This window comes from Octopus sinensis, linkage group LG17 (genome assembly GCF_006345805.1).
Source record: "Octopus sinensis linkage group LG17, ASM634580v1, whole genome shotgun sequence".
In the NCBI taxonomy this organism is placed as follows: Eukaryota; Metazoa; Mollusca; class Cephalopoda; order Octopoda; family Octopodidae; genus Octopus; species Octopus sinensis.
The window spans coordinates 582,035-597,990 of record NC_043013.1 but is presented as its reverse complement, the minus strand read 5'-3'; the positions used below and the strand labels follow the sequence as shown (position 1 = coordinate 597,990).

At 34.4% G+C, this 15,956-nt stretch overlaps 1 protein-coding gene across 3 annotated transcripts in view; it reads right to left on the bottom strand.

Annotated features, from left to right (window-relative positions):
- Nucleotides 1-15,956, bottom strand: part of LOC115220877 (protein spire homolog 2-like) — a 126,643-nt gene that overhangs the window by 51,110 nt on the left and 59,577 nt on the right. The gene's annotated exons all lie outside the window — the stretch shown is intronic.

The window sequence follows — 15,956 nt, the reverse complement described above, 5'->3', positions numbered from 1 at the left end:
GCAAAATGCTTTACATTAAAGAGTCTGTGCATATATTAGCATATTAAAGGATATCAGAGACAGACATAAGAAAACACGTCCGAAAGGTTAGAATCGAAAGACATTTTAAAAGGTTTAATCAGAAAGGATAAATGAATTCAAAACAGAGAGTATTTGGGATGAGACAATGGTAATCACACGTTAGGGGGGGGGGGCTCTAATCATCAAAAACTGCAGAGTAAAAATAAAATTTTTTAAATGAGTAAGAATTTATTCAATAAAACCCAGCCAGTAAGAATGGTTTTAAAGTTTAATATTAACGACTGAGAAAATTATTAGATTCAGTGGACAAAATGCTTTGCAGTCATTGTTCTGGCTCTCTATGCTTTGAGTTCAAATCTAAGGAAAGTAAATCTGGCCTTTCATCCCTCCAAGGTCAATAAAATAAAGCACCAGTTTAATACTGAGGTCAATAGTACCAATTATCATCTGGTCAAAATTTTAGGCCTTGTACTTATGTTAATATTTTCATTTCATCACAGACTGGTTCTTTCGGGTCATTTCTGCCCAAATTCCTACATTTAAAAAAAAAAATCAAAATCTAATGAGAGAACCTCCGCACAGTCACTTGACTTTGTGAGAGGAGTGGGATTTGGCTGCTATTTTTGCTGTATTAAGAATGAAGGGAAGAACATTAAATAATGTACTCCTAGATATCCTAAGGACAGTATGAACACAGCTGAATTTGCTAACTCAGATTTGACCTGAGTCTGAATGACAACAAACTAAATTCTCATAATTCTGATCCAGAAATTCCCAACTCTTGTTCACAGAGAATATGAAGAATTTTTATGAGTCAAAGGTATAACCCACAGGACCTTCTGAATAGCGTAGCTCTTTTAGTGTGACCTGCTTCTTAAAAAACAAGGTCGCTCATGCCTGGTGTGAACCAAATAAATCCATCAACAGAAGCAAATTTAATAACATTAAAAGGAACATCTTTCAGGCACTCATAGAGATATCATCATCATTCGTCATTTAGTGTCTGCTTTCCATGCCGGCATGGGTTAGACAGTTTGACTGGAACTGGTTCCAGTTTGATTTGGCTTGGTTTCTACAGCTGGATGCCCTTCCTAACACCAACCATTCTGAGAGTGTAATGGGTGCCTTTTAAGTATTACCAGCACAATTAAAAGTATTGAACCCTGTACACTTACAATAGGGTTTTGTGAAGTCACCCGTAGTACAAAGATTATGCTACTAAGGCCCTGGGCCAACCAAAGCCTTGGGAGTTGATTTGGTAGACAGACACTAAGAGAAGCCTGTTGTTTATGTGTGTGCGTGTGTTCTTGACATGACATAGTAGTTGTAAATGAGCCTCACTGTTATACAAGCATTGTATTTCATTTCCAATATCCTGTGAAAGCATGTCTGGCCATAAAGCATCCAGACAGAAAATCTGCCTCAACAAATTCCATTTGATGCATGCAAGCATGGAACATTTAGAAAGAATGTTTATGCTTGCATATGAAGAACAGAAGAGCATTTGCCACATTAATGTAATTTTCTTATCATAAATCCATTTATGAGAATGATTGTGAAAATGTAATTAAAAAAAATATAAGACAGGTCAACCGTATATTATTTTAAGTTAATCAAATGTCAATTTTATTTTCTCTCTCCAGTTCCCAGTCTTCCCTAACCCTTTAATCTCCAGGCTGCCAGCAATAAACAACAAACAATCATGAAAAACATTTTCAGAATAACATGGCAGAAGTTCAACAACATATATAACTTTTTTTTTCCTTCATGATTATACACACATCATACATATTATATGTATGATTGGTGTGTTTGTGTGCAATTCCTGATATGCTTTTTATCACATAGCATTGGTTTGGACATTTGCCATTCAATAATGCCACTCTGTACAATAAACAACAGTAAATAGACAGAATGGCAATGATAGGCTTCTATGATTTCAAAGATATTTTTAGCAAAAAACTGGCCAAATCAAATAACTGCAGTAAATAAATAATCTCCAATTGAGAAAATAAACTCAACCAGAATTAATACAATTAAATAGACAAAAATAAGTGATTCTAGAATGGAAGAAATCTCTTTTGAAGATATCAGATTTGTAAAGTTAAGGAAAGGGACGCTGAAATTTTCAAGCTTTTGTTCATGACATTCCATGATGCTAAGGGAGGAAATGTCTTAAACCCAAAATCAAATCCAGACCACAGACTCCCATTGCTGTTACCTTAATTCTCATTTTGTTTGTTTTCACAAATGTATTTTCTTTAATAACAGAATCTGCTGACATTTTTTAAAATTTTCTTTATTGACACAAGCATGGCTGTGTGGTCATGAAACTCTATGCAACCATGTGGTTTCAGGTTCAGTCCCACAGTATGGCCTTTTGGGTGGGACTTCTACTGTAGCCCCAAGTCTTGAGAGTTAATTTGATAGGTACAGTATTTTATTGACCCTAGACAGGATTTGAAATCAGAATGTAAAAAGCCAGAATGAATACTGCAAGACATTTTTTCTGATGCCTTAATGCTTCCACCAATTTAAGTCCTTTTTAAAACCGATAATTCTATTTCTCACATTGGCAGATGAACAATCATTAATTAGAGTGCATGCCATGAACATTTTATCAGCCCTTCAGAAACTCCATTCCCTGGTGCAGTGGAAAAGTCACATAAAACTACTTTAAACAAATATTTCTGCTGAAGACACAAGACACCAGGTGATTTAATCAACCTGACTATTTGACAGGTATTTATGGTAATCATCCTTGAAGGATTGAAAGCCTGAATGCAACCTTGGGACTTCAACAGGCTGCAAAGGAATAGAGCAAATATGACAAGGTTTTTCTTTTTTTTTTTGTTTTTTTTTTTAAACTGTTGCTCAAGAATTCTGCCATTCCTCGACTTTCAAAGCAAAAACACATTTCACAATATATTCTTTTATTAAAGAGTCTGCTATTGGAAGTAGAAACCCTGCTTTGAGGAGGCCTATTGAGTCAAGTACATCAATATCAAATGGAAATCGTAGTTGTGGTCCCCATGCTGGAGGCATGTAAAAAGCACCATCTGAATGTGGTCGATGCCAGCCCTCCCACTGGCTTCTGTGCCGGTGGCACGTAAAAAGCACCATCTGATGTCAGAGTGGTTGGTGTTAAGAAAGGTATCCAAGCTGTAGAAACATTGCTAGATCAGACTGGAGTCCGGTGCAGCCTCCTGGCTTTCCAGACCCCAGCTGAAGCATCCAACACATGCCAACATGGAAAATGGACGTTAAACGATGATGATGATGATGACTGAGGTTATTGGAAACCGATTCTTTCATTCGATCATCTCTCTCTTTTACTTGTTTCAGTCATTTGACTGCGGCCATGCTAGAGCACCGCCTTTAATCGAGCAACTCGACCCCAGGACTTATTCTTTGGTAAGCCCAGTACTTATTCTATCGGTCTCTTTTGCCAAACCGCTAAGTAACGGGGACATAAACACACCAGCATCAGTTGTCAAGCAATGCTAGAGGGACAAATACAGACACACAAACACACACACATGCATATATATATCATCATCGTTTAACGTCCGCTTTCCATGCTACCATGGGTTGGACGGTTCAACTGGGGTCTGGTGAGCCCGAAGGCTGCACCAGGCCAGTCAGATCTGGCAGTGTTTCTACAGCTGGATGCCCTTCCTAACGCCAACCACTCCGAGAGTGTAGTGGGTGATTTTATGTGCCACCGACACAGGTGCCAGACGAGGCTGGCAGACGGCCACGCTCGGATGGTGTTTTTTTATGTGCCACCGACACAGGTGCCAGACGCGGCTGGCGAACGGCCACGATCGGATGGTGTTTGTTACGTGCCCACAGCACGGAGGCCATACACATATGACGGGCTTCTTTCAGTTTCCGTCTGCCAAATCCACTCACAAGGCTTTGGTCGGCCCGAGGCTATAGTAGAAGACACTTGCCCAAGGTGCCACACAGTGGGACTGAACCTGGAACCATGTGGTTGGTAAACAAGCTACTTACCACACAGCCACTCCTGCGCCTATATCTGTAGATTATTTCAATATGTTCTATCAACATCTTACTCTGTATTGATAAAACTAAGATTGATATAATTGGTCTGACTTTTTATTTGTTTATTTACTCATTTTCATTTGGAAACTTCAAAAACACAAACATTTCAAAGAATTGTTTGTTTGTTTTTTTGTTTTTGCTTTTTCTATTTCATCATATTAGCAGAGTGTTATTTTACTAATTACAAAACTGCTCAACATTTGTGTCAGGTCCTATCACAACAAATAGGAAAATTTAGAAGAATGAACGGAGCTCATTTAATATGGTAAATTAGAAAATATATATCTAACAATTTCTATTTTCATTCAGTTTTTTAATCTGCAACAGAGAGAAAAGACAGCAGAATATAAAATATATTATGAGTAAACTCTATACATTAAAGAGAGTATATTCCATACCATCTTTAACTGCACACTACTTTCAAAGTATACAACATACCACTGGTTGCCAGACTTATTTTATAGCAAAACTTATACAATTTCTAAAAGTGATAGAATCCATATTTATATGTTAGGCAACCTCTGCCACTTCATTTTAATAAAACATTAAATAAAAGAAATTGGTTTAGAGAGAGAATTTATTCATATAAAAGGTATTTTTAAAGATAATGAATTAAGTCCCAGTTGAGAATTGGGGGTCAATGTAATCAACTATCCCCTCCCCCCAAAATTTCAGGCTTCGTGTCTGTAGTAGAAAAAAATTGTCATAATTGAAAGGTATGGTAAACTTAGAGCAACTGATCATGCAAAATGGCTAAAATTGCAATACATCTTTGCAAAGATCTATTATCACAAGTGTAGAGCCTAAAAATGATGAATTCCATAATCCTGCAAACAACAATTTTATACAAGAGTCAACTAAAATCTACAACAGTTAGTTTATTTTTGGGACTAAACAAACAAGTTCAGTCCAATATAATCAGAAAGATCAATAAACAGACGTGTATAAGTGTGTGAAAGTGATAGCTTGTGGTTCCAATAGGAATATTTTAAGTCCAGCTTAAAAGAAATTCCAAAAATACATCCAGATTAAATTTAATTATTTTTAAATAATTAGTAATTAAAACAGAATGTTTGTCAGTCTACATATTCCTAAATACCTGAGAAGTATTCTAAACTAGAAAATAAATAGCTTTATGTATATTAATTGGTCATACAAACCTGAACAGCCATTGTCATAGTGAAGCTGTATCGATCACATTAAATTGGAATATAAAAGATGTGATTAGAATGGTAAATACTCAAGAACTAATAATAATCACAAAAAATATTCCACAGTTGTAAACACTTATGACGGAAATTCTTTAAAAATCAGTAAATATTACCTTCTGCTTCACTGACGCCATCCCAATGATATCCAGCACATTACATCAGATGCCAAAAAACGAATGATAAAAATATATATAAAAAGGAGATAGAGAGAGAGAGAGAGAGACGATTGTTGTGATAGAACAGCTTCCACAGTGAGTTCTGTTAGTGAGCATGAGAAGAACTGTTTACCTGAATGGTGGAATGTAGTTAGTTTCTATGGATACATACATACACTGAAGCCAGGGCACTTCAATTGTCTAAATGACAAGATGCTATCAGCTCTCTATATTGGTAAATGTGGACAAACACACGAACACACCACGACACATGCTGGTTTCAACAATTGGCAAAGAATGCTAGCTTTAAAATAGATTCATATAAAACAGTGGCTTTCATTTGAAAACAAACAAAAAATACTGAAGAAGCAACTTACTTCAATCATAATCGACTGGAGCTAAATTTAGTCAATGGAATCAGACACAACAGTAGAGAATAGCTTTGGCCCTTTTGATATCAACCTCATAATGGAACCTCAGTTCTATTATAACAATTCCATTTTAAAGTGCTCGAATTTGAAAACAACAAAATTTCATATTAATTTATGTTGCAAACAAGCTTAAAAATGATGACAAGATTATTTGATTAAATCCTGCATTCATTTCAAAATTAACTGAAACAAAAGCCGTGTATTTCAAGAGAAACCTAACAAAAATATCAACAGTTGAAACTGGTCAATGAATATTTCTTCAAACAAGACGAAAGAATCTAACTGTAGTTTATTTTATTAACAGGACACTTTAAAATAATTACAGCATTAAACACTATTGGAAATTTTACCTTGATAGATACAGAAGAAAAGTGATCTGAGAGAGAGAGTATGTACACTAATATCAAACAGTAAGAATGAGTAGTCAACATCACATTGGTGGATAAATATTTTTTTATTTGAGGGTTATCAAGGCAGGCACTGGTTTCATGTGAAACAATCTTCACAACTGTTCAAGCAAACCACATCGAAATGTTGGTATTCTCATCCAAAACGGAGAAGAGTTCCAAGACTTGCATGTGAATAATTGTGAAGATTGTTTCACCTGAAACCATTGGCTGCCTTGATAACCCTCAAAGTATATATAAGTATATGTGTGTGTGTGTGTGTGTGTGTGTGTGTGTGTAAACACAAGTTAGTCACTTGAGATTTTAATTGACTACACAACTTGAACAAAACCTATCAGATACTATAAAATGAGGAAATGCCAGACTAGTCAATTTTCCTTAAACGCAATATCACAATTATCCCATCATTGATATTAACATGAAAGACATCCACAAACCTTTAGGAATGTATCTACTTCTAGATATGATAACCTCAGATTACAACTGTAAAATAAACTGGATACAGTCAAACTGTATTACAGATTCAGAGTTATATATGAAGGAGAAAACAGAACTGTCTTAAAACCCGAAAAACAATTGTAAGATTTTTGATTGAAAAATGACTGACAATGAAATCCAGATAGATTCAATTAAATGAAGGTGCTCTGCAATATCAAGTTGTCTTAACTGAATGTTTTGCTTCTCCAAAAAATTTTTGTAAGTTTGTCCTTATGTCCATGCTTATTCTCAGACTTTTAGTTAGGCTCTGGTTTCATACATTCTGAGTAATATAAACCTTTCCATTCATAAGTCCCAAATTACTCTGGTGGTTGAGAAAAAAAATCAGGGAATGTGTATCATAAATGATGCATCGGGAAACATGTCCTGTGTGTCACAGGATGAGCAAAGGGCAAAGATTGGCACAGATTACAAAGATTTCGTTGCTTTTATTTACAGATACATGAACAATGACTCACGAGACATTTATCTTGAAGTGATAGGAAAATAAATACAAGGATTAATTCTGTTGCGTTTAGCAGTTCACATTAACTGTAACAACAACCTCAATCAGCAAATCCTGTTATGCACTATCACCGAGAATAGTAATTTTTCAACTATTTTCTGGCTCTTCGATTTCCATTTTACTCTACTGGACTTCCACAACCATTCAATGTATCTAAGAAAAAATCTTACTCTACCTCTGTATTTAAATAATACTGGGAATTGTATACAAAAAAAAATAATGAAAATATTTTGCGTATTGTAGAAATATTACCAGCTTATTGCAGATAAATTTTAGCCACAAAATCTTGTATGAAGGTCTGAGGGTTACAGAGATCCCGGTTGAGAATCACTGATGCAGAACCACAAACTGAAGTGAAATAATATTAGATCCTTTCATCAAAAGGCGTCTTAGGTACCAAAACAATCTCAGAAATACAACATCAAGTGAAAACCTCCATCTTAAATTATTGGTATCTACATTGCAAATGAAGACAACTTGTACCAACTGAAAGACACTAATCCTTACTATTTACAAAAGAGAAACTGCTCTGGCAGTGGGTTGGGGTGGGGAAGGAAAGCAGGATTCTGTTAAAAAATATCAGAACAGAGGGCAGATTCGGTAAAATGCCTTGCAACATTGGTTCAGGGGCTTTACATTCTAAATTCAAATTGAGCCGAGGTTAACTTTGCCTTATATTCTTGCAGGATCAACAAAATAAAGTACCAGTCAAAGACTGGAATTAATTCAACTGACAAACCCCCATCTCCTAAAATGTTGCTGGCCTTACACATAAATTAGAAACAATTATAAGCCTGAGAAGCCCTGTGTGACTACAGAATCAAATCTTTCCATTAGCGTTTCTTGTGTATCAGAAAAGCTTTACCAGATATTTTGCTCCCTGTTCAGGGTTGCTAGGTGTAGTGGGGCATGGAGAATAAAGTTTCCTATCCGCAGAAACAAGAAAATACTTGACATGGATTTGAAGGCAACAGTGATCAGGAATTTAGATGTCACTTTATACCTGGCACATATCAGAAATGGAAATTTTAAGGTTTGAAAACAAGATATATATATCGTAAAAAGCACCCACTACACTCGCGGAGTGGTTGGCATTAGGAAGGGCATCCAGCCATAGAAACTCTGCCAGATCAGACTGGAGCCTGGAGCAGCCCCTGGCTTCCCAGACCCCGGTCGAACCGTCCAACCCGTGCTAGCGCGGAAAACGGACGTTAAACGATGATGATGATGATATATATATATATATATATATATTAATCTCCTTTTAACATTATATATGTAAGTAAAAAATAAGGGATTACTCCAAACCGATTACCATTTTGCTCTCAGATATTCAAAGAAATGTTATTCAACAGTTAAATCCAATAAACTTCTTACGAGATCAGAAAATAGAGGAATATTCCGTGGGATGATTCCGAATATATTTCCTTAACCATATTGGTTACTCCAAAGTAGCAATGGCATTATCTTTAATTCTATAATTATATTCTGCCTTTCAAAGACCAACACATGTTTCAATTGCACTGATTAGCAACCGTTCCCATTGCAACCCTACTATAAAACAGTGCAGTCTTTTCAGGGTCTTAACTTCATATCCCTCAATATGTATAATTTCCTTTTAACATATAATTCACCAAATATGGTTTTATTTTCCCTTTTACCTTCCTCTGTACCTGTAGGAAACCTGCTTTCATTTTTAAAACTGCAAAAACTAAAAAACAGGACTGGTATATTTTTTATCCCATTATCAAGTGCCTTTCATGCATTTTCTTCAAGTATGAACTGGATTTGAAATAAGCAGCAATGAAAGGAAATATCGGTAGCAAAGTTAGAAAATAAACTCTAAGAGAAAACTGCAGAGAAATCTCATTAAGAGAGCTTATATTGTAGTAATGAGATAACTAATCAACAAATTATTTAACTGCAACAAAAAGAAGAGAGTCAAGTTGAAGAGCATGTAATAAGAAAATGGGGGGAATCAACTAAAGAAAAACAAATCTATTGTTTGAATTGAGAGCCACTTATGTTTAGTGTTCAAACTATTTTTTGATTGAGAAACAATCTTGTTGAAGCTAGTTATGCAACGGCTTTCCTAAAACAGAGCTTTACAAATCAATCTGAAAAGATACTTTCAATGAACAACTGCTAGCAGAGAAATTATTTTAACAATGATCACTGGCCTGATCAATCATTTACATAGTTTTTAAAAATAGGTTTTAATATGAGAAAACATGAGAATAATAGATTTGTACTCAATAATTGACTGGTTCTCCATTGCTACTCCAGCAAATATTGAAAGTAAAAGAAAAAATATAATTTCTTAAACTTGTGCTTGATTTAACTGACATTTTGTCCTTAACCCTTTCGTTACTGTATTTCTGTTGAGATGCTCTGTGTTTCTTTCAATTAATTTTAAACATAACGAAGAGTTTAGTAAAATAATTTAGTTTTCATTCAGCTAGAGTTAGCAACATAAATTGTGACTAAGGTTTGATGGAAGATTTTAATTCAGAACTTATGAAAACAAGACATTTGTACTACAGAACCAGAAGTGATCTCAGCCAGGTTGATATCAAAAGGGTTCAGAATTGTTTCTCTACTATATATTTTAACCCTTTTCTTACCATATTTCTGTTGAGATGATGTGTTTCTTTCAATTAATTTTAAACATAACAAAGAATTTAGTAAAATAACTTAGTCACAATTTATGTTCCTAACACTAGCTTAATGATAACTAAGGTTTGGGGGAAGATTTTAATTTAAAACTTATGAAAACAAGACATTTGTACTATAGAGCCAGAGCCAGTTTCAACCAGGTTGGTAATGAAAGGGTTAATGCTTTGAGCAGTTGTAAATGTTTGAAAGAAAAAAGAAAAAAAAACAAGACACAAGTCATATAACATGCATACAATGAAATAGTGTTAGATTTTAGTTTCACTTCAGAAAAATGTATAACTTTAGGATTTTACAAATTTTTCATCTTAAAGTCATAGGTTAACTCCATTATTGACGTCAGGTCAATGTTTTCAGTCAAGCTTAATTTTAGACAAGATCAATATATAAAAATAATCACTTTTATGATGCAATAAGAAAAAAAACTTCATACTATGCAACACCTTTGCATAATTTTACTCTAAGTCAGAAACATTAAATTAAAATTAGATGTAATATCATGAAACATTACTATTAATTTACAGATTGATATAATCTTTACATAGAAATAATATTTCTAAATTTCTCAGAGAGGTGCTTCCTAGGGCTAAATAGCAGTAGTATTATTCCCTTTCATGGGACTGTCACACTGACAACATACCACCACATAATCTTTACAGTTTTAAAAAATTCTTTCTTTTCCCCTATATCTCTCTCACTCTCTCTCTGCAACCCTTGTAAATAAAAGCATTTATGGTAGGTTGCTTTTTATATATACAGAAATCATCAATATTTAGTGTTATGACAACAAAAAAAAAATTTCTGGAGTTATATAGAAATATTTCAATTTCAAAACTAAGTCTTCATATTAAAAACTGATGAACAGGAATCAGAAATTGTTGCATGAAGTGAGGATTTTCAAAGTTAGCAGTGAATATAAAGAGAGACTAATTTGGAGGCAGAGATATTTTTGAGAGAGAGAGAGAGAATGATAGAGAGAGCGAGTGCAGTAGAGAGAGAGAGCGATAGACAGACAGAGACACACAGACAGACAGAGAGGAAGAGGGAGACAAACCACTCCCAAAGTGCAAATGGTTTGAAATGAAGATACTTCTATGCATGAATGTGCAATTGTTTACTAAAACAGGTAGTCTGAATGTATATTGCACAATGGCCTCGAATTTCAAGGCTTTCAATTTTGTAAAATTAAGACAAAAAAGCATTGGATATGCACATTCAATTGCGATACTCCTACGAGATATCAAATATTGTTTGAGAGGAAAAGAAAAAGATTACAATAAGCTACTTAAGTTAAAATAATCACCATTTCTTAACAGATACAACACCTCAAACTTTAGGAGAGGAAATAGTCAAATAAATTGACTTCAGTGCTTGGTTGGTGCTTACTTCATCAGGCAACCCCACAACAACAATAATAATAATATGGATAATAAAAATATCTAATAAAGAATGGAAAACTATTAAAAACAGCTATAAAACACAAAAAATAGATAAGAGCAGGAAAAACTAAGATACAAGACATAAGGATGAAATTAGAAAGAGAACTGGAGAGGAGCCAGGCTGGAATTGGTTTCAAATGTTGGCAGAAGGCTAGCAATTTTAAGGGAACAGGTAAGTCAATCACATCAACCCCAGTATTCAACTGGTACTTATTAACCCTGAAAGGATGAAAAGCAAGGTCAACCTGGTAGCATCTGAAATCAAAACAAAGTCGGAAGAAATGCTGCTAAGCATTTTCCCCAGCAGGTAACCAATGTGCCAACCCACCACCTTTTGCCAATCAATATTATAAAAAAAAAAAACTGAATTCCTTGCTAGATATAAGATATCAGGCATAAATACACAAGGCACCATTTCAGCTATAAACTACAGCTGTAACACACAATGAATGGATGTGAAGGGAATTGAAAAGGTTGGACGAGAAAACTAGGTAAGAGTGTTGGAAATTCACCACCACAAAACAGTTGCATCCAACAACGTCAATTTGGAAAGAGATTAGGGTTATAAACATATATGAAACATTGAACATCCACGAAAAAAGACCAGTTCTTGTTGTAGTGTAGTGGCTGGTAGGCTTCAATGGCTGACAGCTATGCTAGCTGAGTGTAAGATTTGAGTTAGGCCTTCCATACTGGAAGGATAGAGAGTAGATTAATACAGACCACCTCTACCAGAAGTAAAAAAATGGGTTTACATAGAGCCAACAACTCTACCTAAAGAAAAAAAAAAGAGCTAAATTGCAAAAGCATCAATGACAATTCAAGATCAGGAAGAAGAGAAATGGAAAAGATAGCCCCTCACTCCAAGTCAAGAAGGGTGGAGGAAAGTCATCGATGATCCCTAAGAAGCAACAGAGAATAAGTAAATATGGGACATGATAATGAACTGGACACTATGTGGGACATGACTGTCCACACTGTCAACTGTATCAAAGAAAAGTCCATATAGAATAATCAAAGGTGGACACTGTTAATCGTTAATCCGTTAGCCAAAGAGTTAAGTTTGATAACCATTAACCAGTTAATTCTGGATGGGATACTCACTGACAAGGCATTGATTGACCTATAAAATATAAGACACTTGCCCAAGGTGCCATGCAGTGGGACTGAATCCAAAACCTCATGGTTGCAAAGCAAATTTCCTAACCACACAGCTATGCCTAAATTCCATCAAAAACAATTGGAGAGAACATCTGAGAGTAATGTGATTCTCTGAGTTCAGGGTCGACATCCCAGTTATTGTTGGACCCGATTTACGATTGAGTGGAGACAGGAGCGACAGGAAATGATTTCTTTTTTTCTTAATCAAGAATACAATGCACTGCTTGATCTGGGAATTGAAACTAGGATCTTATGATCATGAGTGCAACACTAACCACTAGGCCATTTGTCTTCACAAAAAAAAAAAACATACTATAGCTCACAAACTTGCAGTGGTGCTGGGGGGAGGGGGGACATAAAGTTCCCTTGGGGTTGCACACAACACAAAACACCCAATAAAATAAGAAATTCATGCAACACACACTATGGGATCACAACCAAACAATATAAAGACACACACACATACACTCAACAAGAGAGTCTCACCACAGTCATTCGACCTGCTGGAAATAACAAAATATTCTATTATCACACTCAACTGTCTTGGAAATTTTCAATAGTATAGTCCCAGCTACTCTAAGTCTAAATAAAGAGATGTTCATGGATGGAATGCCTTCGATCATGGATTCACTTAATCAGGGCTAATTTGGGGCAAAACAACAACAACCCACACTACACAATCAATACCCAGTAAGATAACACAAACTATACTCTTACTTGATACCTGACAATTGATACCAATTACCACCCAATAATTTAACAAGTATTATTAACCTATCCCTATTGAATTACTGACACTTGAACACACAACACCAAACCCAGAGCATCTGGGAAAAACAAAATTCACATTGTACAATGCTCTACATAACTGACTGAACTCTAAAATAACAACAAATAATAAAGTAAAAATAATCATATTCAAACAATGGTAGATCTTCATAGATAATGCAACACACACACACCACTGATATGAAAGTATGCTGGACAAAACAGGAGAAGCTCACATAAAACTTGAAAACCTGCTAAATTTTGATTGAAGGTGGTGTTAAAAGATTCTGCTGCTGTGAACCAAGGGTTCACAATAACAGTATTTCATGTCTTAACCCTTTCGTTACCAACCCGGCTGAAACCAGCTCTGGCTCTGTAGTACAAATGTCTTGTTTTCATAAGTTCTGAATTAAAATCTTCCATCAAACCTTAGTCACAATTTATGTTTTTAACACAAGCTTAATGATAACTAAGTTATTTTTCTAACTTCTTTGTTATATTTAAAAGTAATTGAAAGAAATACAGAGCATCTCAAAATAAATACAGTAACGAAAGGGTTAAGCTAAATAAATTTTTCTGTCAAACTCACGAAAACTGAATAGAAGAAAATATAAAATTGATAAACTGTTTCGTCTTTAAATTCTTTTTTTTGGTGGTGGTGATGTGTGATATATTTTGAAAGTGGAAAGTACTTTTATTGAGGAAAGAAAATATTTCAGTTCATAGGTTCTGCATTTGTTTTCACCCCCTCCCCAGCAATTAACAAGCATTTTATAATTTCATCATCGTTTCTCCATAACAACGGTATCAATTTAATTTTTTTTTTTTTTGAGGTTGTTGACACAAATTCTGCTCTGCTTCAGACTTATTGTTAAAGGTATTCTAGCCATGACCATCCCTTTTGATCAAGGCAACAGAGTATATTCTACAAGGAATTTATCTGCAGACTGAGTAACCACAGAGGCACCATTGTGCTTTTGTATAGTACATAAGAAAATCTAACGGCAATAAAATTCTTTATTTCACATTGCAATCTCTGAGATTTTGTGTCTCAGATACACATTACAAGCACAAACATAATGTTTGCCTCATTCCTAAAACCGTTTCATGAGAATAAGACTAAACAATATCAATCAACTATTGTCTGAAAATTATGTTGAAGCTAATGGTTTCACAGTGATTATTTCCTAGATTTAATTAAGATAAATGTGAGCACAGAGCAAGTGAAAAACCATTCTGCTCTCTAAAAATTAAGGAATTGTTTACAAAAATAAATTTTAAACAACAATGACCGTTTCAAAAATTGGTTGCAAATCACTTCATAGCCGACAATTTCTGTATGATTTTTGAGATATGATTAAATCTAAGACATTAGATGTTAATTCTATCAAGCTTTAATTAATTCTAATTAACCTAGGTTTCTCCAACTACATTTACATACCTTCAAATGTGGGAAGTTTTATTCTCATGTTGTAGTAGCAGTAGTAGCATTACTACTACTACTACTACTACTACTACTACTACTACTACTACTACTACTACACTACTACTACTACTACTACTACTACACACATCCTACATTTGTAGGAAAGATACAAAATACTAAAATGCGAAAGTTCTTAGTTTTTTAGAATTATTTCTGAGCAATCCTTTTGAAGTAAGGAGGGAAACAAATTATAGAATCAAACAGCTTCCACTAATCTCAACTGGTTCAGTTTTAAAAATTATGGAAGGATGGAAAGCTATTTCAAAGAAATACCATTTTAAAGAGTTAGCATGAATGGTGCAACATTTTGTTAGAAGAGTAAATCAAGCAGAAAGAACAAAGAGTTTAGAATAAAAATACACAAAAGGTTAACTGGTAATAATCTTGTTAATAATGGAAGTTTAATAAAGAGGAAAGATATTCTGACGGTTTAATTTTAAATTGTAAAATTTAATCCAGAGATAAAATTTTAGAAATTTCCATACAAAAAGCAATACAAAATGGTCATGAAACAAAGTTAAAACTTTATTCTGAAATTTTGGGTGTTACATTTTTGTAAGTAATTGTTTGAATGAAAATAAACTTTGATCAGTGCAAAGTAATTAGAGTGTGGAATGAAAAGTGCAGAGAGGGAAATAAAGAATTGTTGGATAAGAAGAAGCTCTGAATTGCAATCAAGGTTAAGCTATCAGTAACATGCTCTACAGAAGAATTATGGTAAATGGAAATGAAAGAATAGCATAGAAAAGAGCAAAGTCAGAAACTTCAAGAAAAGCCTCCAAAACTTTCACTTTGAAGTAAGATTAGGGGAGATACATCTCTTTTAATGGATATATTTTATTTTAGAATCAAAGTAAATAGCAGCTGACATACCAGACGGAAATGAAGGGCAGGAAGGATTTGGAGGGAGAGAAATACTGTTTCTGATGAATAAAAAATAAGAATTTAAAGAATCAAAGTTTTAAAAGGATTTTAAGTGGGAAATTGGGATACAAACCATTATTCCCAGAATGTGTGTTAGATTAAAAGTCAATTAATATGTTAAAGAGAAGCAAAATAAATAATAATAATAATAATTTTTTTTTAGAAAATTAACAAGCAAGAGTGCTGTTAGAAGAAAGACAGCTAGCAAT